Raw genomic sequence first — 6,372 nt, 5'->3', positions numbered from 1 at the left:
ATCAGTTGCAGGGTGCCAAATATTTTTCGAAGATAGATTTACGTTCGGGCTACCATCAGGTACGAGTACGAGAGACAGATATTCCAAAGACTGCTTTCAGGACCCGGTACGGGCATTATGAATTCAGAGTGATGTCTTTTGGGCTGACTAATGCTCCAGCGGTATTCATGGATTTGATGAATCGGGTATTCCGACCGTTTCTTGATATTTTCGTGATTGTATTTATTGATGATATCTTAGTCTATTCACGATCAGCAGAGGAGCATTCAGATCATTTGAGGACAGTACTTGGCACACTTCGGCAACAGAAATTATATGCTAAATTTTCCAAATGTGAATTCTGGTTAACCTCTGTGGCTTTCTTGGGGCATATTGTCGAAGCAGATGGCATTCGGGTCGATACACAGAAGATTGAAGCTGTACAGAATTGGCCTAGGCCTACTACACCGACAGAGGTACGCAGTTTTCTGGGTTTAGCCGGGTATTATAGAAGATTCGTGGAAACTTTTGCTTCTATTGCGGCACCATTAACGAAGCTCACTCAGAAAGCAGCAAAATTTCAGTGGACTGATGCCTGTGAGCACAGTTTCCAGATGCTGAAGGAAAAATTAATTACAGCTCCAGTTTTAGCTCTTCCAGAAGGGTCAGACGGGTATGTTGTTTATTGTGATGCCTCTGGTATTGGGATAGGTTGTGTGTTAATGCAGCACGGTCGAGTCATAGCCTATGCTTCCCGGCAGCTCAGACCGCATGAAAGAAATTATCCCACTCATGATTTAGAATTAGCCGCGGTGATTCATGCTTTGAAGATATGGCGGCACTATTTATATGGGGTCCACGTTGATATTTATACGGACCATAAGAGCCTCTAGTATATTTTTAAGCAAAAGGAGCTAAATTTGCGGCAGAGAAGATGGCTTGAACTATTGAAAGATTATGACGTCGATATTTTGTATCATCCTGGGAAAGCCAATGTGGTAGCGGATGCACTTAGCTGCAACTCCATGGGCAGTTTGACTGAGAACAGCCAGATAAGAAAGGATTGGTTCGTGAGATTCATCAGTTAGCCAGCCTTGGGGTCCGTTTGGCATATTCTGGAGATGCTGGGGTTTCTGTTCGAGAGGTTGCTGAAGCATCCATCATGAAAGAGGTTAAGCAGCGTCAGTTCGAAGATCCTGTCTTAGCACGGTATAGAAATGTGACCCTTAATAAAGAAAAGACTCCATTTGAAATTTTTCCTGAAGGGGTATTATTATATGGAGGCAGATTATGTGTACCAGACGTTGCAGGGTTACGACGGCAAATTATGGGCGAAGCACATAATGCTCGGTATTCTATTCATCCTGGGTCTACTATGATGTACCACGACCTTAAATGTTTATACTGGTGGGACAGCATGAAAAGAGATATTGCAGAGTTCGTTGGCCAATGTTCAAATTGCCAGCAAGTCAAAATCGAACATCAGAAGCCCGCCGGATTACTACAGGAAATGGAAATTCTAGCTTGGAAATGGGAGATGATTAATATGGATTTTGTTGTTGGGTTGCCGCGCACTCCACGTAGGTATAATTCTATTTGGGTTATTATTGATAGATTAACGAAATCAGCCCATTTTCTTCCGGTCAGGACTACTTATTCGGCTGAGGACTATGCCAGATTGTATCTTAAAGAGATAGTAAGACTTCACGGGGTCCCTGTATCTATTATCACTGACAGAGGTGCCCAGTTCACAGCGAATTTCTGGAGATCATTCCAGGAAGGATTGGGGACTCAGGTGAGTCTTAGTACAACATTTCATCCTCAGTCCGACGGACAGGCCGAGCGCACTATTCAGACATTGTAAGATATGTTGCGGGCCTGTACTATTGATTTCAGAGGTAGCTGGGATGATCATTTACCGCTTGTTGAATTTGCTTATAATAATAGTTATCATTCCAGCATACAGATGGCGCCGTACGAAGCCCTATATGGTAGGAAATGCATATCTCTGATCGGTTGGTTTGATGTGGGTGAAACTAAATTAATTGGTCCAGATGTGGTCCAGTAGGCAGTCGATAAAGTGAAACTGATTCGAGAGAGACTATTAGCGGCCCAGAGTAGACAGAAATCTTATGCTGATAAACGACGTCGACCTTTGGAGTTCCAGATTGGAGACTGGGTATTTCTGAAAGTGTCGCCCATGAAGGGCGTGATGAGATTCGGCAGAAAGGGAAAGCTCAGTCCGCGATACATTGGGCCTTACCAGATTGTCCGGAAGATTGGGAATGTCGCTTATGAGCTGGACTTACCATCAGATCTAGAGGCAGTGCACCCGGTATTATATGTATCCATGCTCCGAAAATGTATTGGTGACCCTGACAGAATATTTCCAGTAAATGATATTCAGGTAACGGAGGACTTGTCTTATGAAGAGCAACCTGTAGCTGTTCTGGATCGTCAGGTGAGGAGACTGCGCACCAAAGATGTGCCTTCTGTTAAAGTCCTGTGGCGGAACAACAACCGGGAAGAAATGACCTGGGAGGCGGAGGATGAGATAAAAAACAAGTACCCTCACTTGTTCCCTACACTTACAGGTAATTAGAAACTCTAAATCTGTTATATTGATTGACAAATGATCTATGTGTACTATTCATAAAGAGAAACTCCCCCGCCATGCTTATAAGACCCTATGAGGCTAATTTAACATTCGAGGACGAATGTTCTAAAGGGGGGGAGAATGTTATATCCCGTGTTTTTGCGCACTTGAAAAATTTGGAACAATCTTGTCTTGTAGGAAATAAGACTATGTTTTTATTTTATTTAACATATGTGTGATATTCATGAAAATTATCGAAGCGAAAGTGCGGAATAAGGCCAAGGGCAAAATTAGAATTTTTGAAAAATTTGTTTCGGGAATTACAAATAAGATCCATAAACTAAGTGGGCTCAAAATAAGAAAAAAAAAAAGAGGCCCAAATCTTATGGGGGTGGCCGGCTATGATAGCCCAAGCCCATGGGAAAAAGTTAATTTATCCATGTGATAAATTAATATAAAGGACCATTAGTCATCATCTACTAGAAGTTTCAAGACAACAAAACAAAATAAGTTGAGGGCAAAAATTGGGGCCTTCGGCCAAACCCCAACACAAAAAAAAAGAAGAAAAATTCTAGTTCCTTAACTTTGATCCTAAAAATCTTATTCTTCTTGAATTCTTGTTAAGCTCAGGACGCCCTCCAACGCGGTATGATTAGTTAAACGAGAGAACAACGTTTGCGGCAAGTTGAAGTTTGAAGAAAAAGGTAAGAAATCTATTCTTTTATGTTATGGAATAAGTAGCTATGTTGTAAGGAATGGAATTAGATGAGAATTATGGAGTTATGATGTGTGTGTGCATAGTCATGTGTGTGTGAATTGGTGCGTGTGGCCGTGAGCCATTGTGGGGTGAAGGGGAGGTGAAGTGAAGTTCATTTAGTTGGTTAGTTGTGTCGTTGTGACCTTTGTGACGTAAATAAAGGTTTAACGATTTGAGTTAGCATTGAAATTGGTTGTATGTGATTATGGGAAATTGTGTGATTTTTATATGATTTTTATATAATTGTGAGAGTGAGATTCTAAATGTGAATTATGGTTTTTGTTAATGAATTTGGAAGAAAACAATGCGAGTTGGTAGTGTTGTTGCATTCGTTGAAGTTTCGGATAGAATATGGAATTGTTGGAATTGTTTAAATCCTTGGGTATTGATTGGAGTGTTATTGAATTATGTTTGAATAACCTTGAGTTAGTAAATGAATATGAGAATGTTGATATTAGCTTGATATTGTGAAGTTGGAATGGAAATTGTCGCCTTATGTAGAAAAAAGAGGACTATTTATGTTATAGTGCGTTTTGTGATGATTTTTGATGTTGTTGGCATTGTTTCGTTGTTGTTGTTGATATATTATGGCCGAGTTAACCCTTGGGGATGTTGAATTTATAGGGGAAATGCTGCCGAAATTTCGGTTGACAATATGAATTTAAGACTTGAAATTCTAAAAGCTTGAAACTTATATTTGGCAACTATGACCAATTGTAGATTTTGGACGAAACGGGGATTGAGTTTGGACGAGCGTAAGGCGCAAGTGAGGTATGTAAAGCTATCCCTTTTCTTCTCTTGGCATGTCCTAGATGTACTAGGTTTGAGTTTGAACCTTGGGGATCATCCTATTCATAGAAATCCGAGTTTACTTTTAGCACTATTTCATTCAGTGAAATTGAATTAGAAACTTATGCTTTGCTGAAAAGAAATGTTCAAACATTCGTAACTTTCGTAAACATGATCGAATCACCCCTAAGCTTTCATGGTTGATTCCATAAGGTCAAATGTCTGTAAAATTTGTACGCCGCCCCGACTTGGACCGAGGTGGGCCCACTAGCCCCGAGTCTCCTTCCTTGCCCTAGTTGACTTAACTTCGTACGATATCGGAAAGAGACTTTTTCTTATGACTCTAGCTATTAAAGAATAATGTTTTGATTACTCCATGATATTCTGATTTACATTTTGAACTATGAATACGATTTCAGAAGTACTTTTGTGAGATAAACTCCGTATCGATCAGTTGTCCGGACTAGTTTGCCTAACGGGTTGTCATATGATTATATCCAGTTTCATACATGTTTTGATATGTAAATTGCATTAGTTTCCGCACTACTCTGCTCGTGCCCATTATTATGATGTCGTTCGCCGGTTCCCGGGCCGGTTTTGTGATCGTGTGCACTATGATATATTCGGTAGTATGCTGTGTTACGGTTCCCGAGACCTCACCATAGGGCCGGGTTCCGTTTATGGAGTTATGCTATGATATGGCTTATGATATGATGTGTGTGATGATATGTTATGTTCGGGGTTGTACGGAGATTTGAAACTTTCCGGAGTATGCTGTGTTGTGGCGCCAATGTCGGAGTGGCGACCACGTTCCTGAGCCTTATGCATGATTTCTTTTACTTGCATTATGTACATATGATTTCCGTACCGGTTTTGATATACTGATTCGGTATTCCCTTCTGTACCTTTACTATGGTAATGGTTTGAATTTCTGTACTCTATGCTTTACATACTCAGTACATCTTTCGTACTGACCCCCTTTCTTCGGGGGCTGCGTTTCATGCCCGCAGGTACAGACGTTGGTGATCCGCCACTGTAGGCCACACTTTCTGCTACTACAGAGTGCTCCTTTAGATTCGGAGCCCATATTTTGGTACATATCTCTGTCATGTATATATTTATGTATATTTGGCTATTTGGGGTACGGCGGGGCCCTGTCCCGCCATATGTTTCCGTTTTGGTTTGTAGAGGCCTGTAGTCATATATGTGGGTCGTGGGTCCTATGTGTGTTCGCTTTGTTTATGATTTGCGTCTTAATGCGGTCCCGTTTGTTATGGCGGCCATGGTGGCCCATATGTTTGTATATGTGCATATGTTTGGCGACGTGTATTCCGCCGCTCCTTTTTGGCTTTGATATGATATTTTGAGTACGCGACTGCTTAAGATAACAATTGATTTCAAATGTGTTTGAAAATGATTAATATGAAATCTGAATTAAAGTAGAATGTGATGAGTTAGTATGTAAGTCTGTTTGGGGTGTCCAGATAGGGCACGAGTCGCGGCCTACGGAGCTGGGACGTGGCATATATATATTGTAGATAAGCCCAGTTATAAAGTATACAGAGAAGAAGTTAAAGGAATCAACAGGTATGATTGAGACCTGCAGTTAAAGATTGCAAGGGAAAATAAATAAAAAAGCGTGACAGGTACAGTTTGAGTTGGATACACGAGGTGAGTTCGCCATTTTCATCCTGTGACTGACATAGGGAGCCCTGCGCGGCTGCGATATGAAATAATACATATGTATATGTTGGCCCTGCGAGGCATTGTTGGTATTTCCTGCGTGCAGGTTTTGAGATAGTAAGAAATACAGAGGAAACTCTGCCAAAATTTTCTTAGAAATAACAAGAAAAGGACATATAAGCTCGTAATATTTTGAAAGGTCGTGCCAATGGTAACGATAAGATTTGACTAAGTCGCAAGTACGTCTGACTTCGAGACATAAAGATTAACCGTTGAATTGGTCATAATAGTAAATATGAGGTCGACATTGATACGGTAAATTTATCATGTTGGAGTAAGGCTTTAAGAGATACCCTCCAGGTCAACTGTAAGGGGCATCATTCCTATTTGGAAAAACTTTGATGTCGAAAAAGCAAGTATGAGTAGCAAGTTCGGAATTCATTTGGACGGATCAGATACCTTCCAGCCGCATTTTACCTTAGAAAAAGCTCGTGTTGAAGAGCAAAAATGTCAGGCAGCTAGGTTTCACTTTTATTCGAAAAGTATGAAGCATACAGTAAGTAATTTA

This window comes from Lycium barbarum, chromosome 1 (genome assembly GCF_019175385.1).
Source record: "Lycium barbarum isolate Lr01 chromosome 1, ASM1917538v2, whole genome shotgun sequence".
In the NCBI taxonomy this organism is placed as follows: domain Eukaryota; kingdom Viridiplantae; phylum Streptophyta; class Magnoliopsida; order Solanales; family Solanaceae; genus Lycium; species Lycium barbarum.
Note: the sequence above shows the minus strand (reverse complement) of the source record.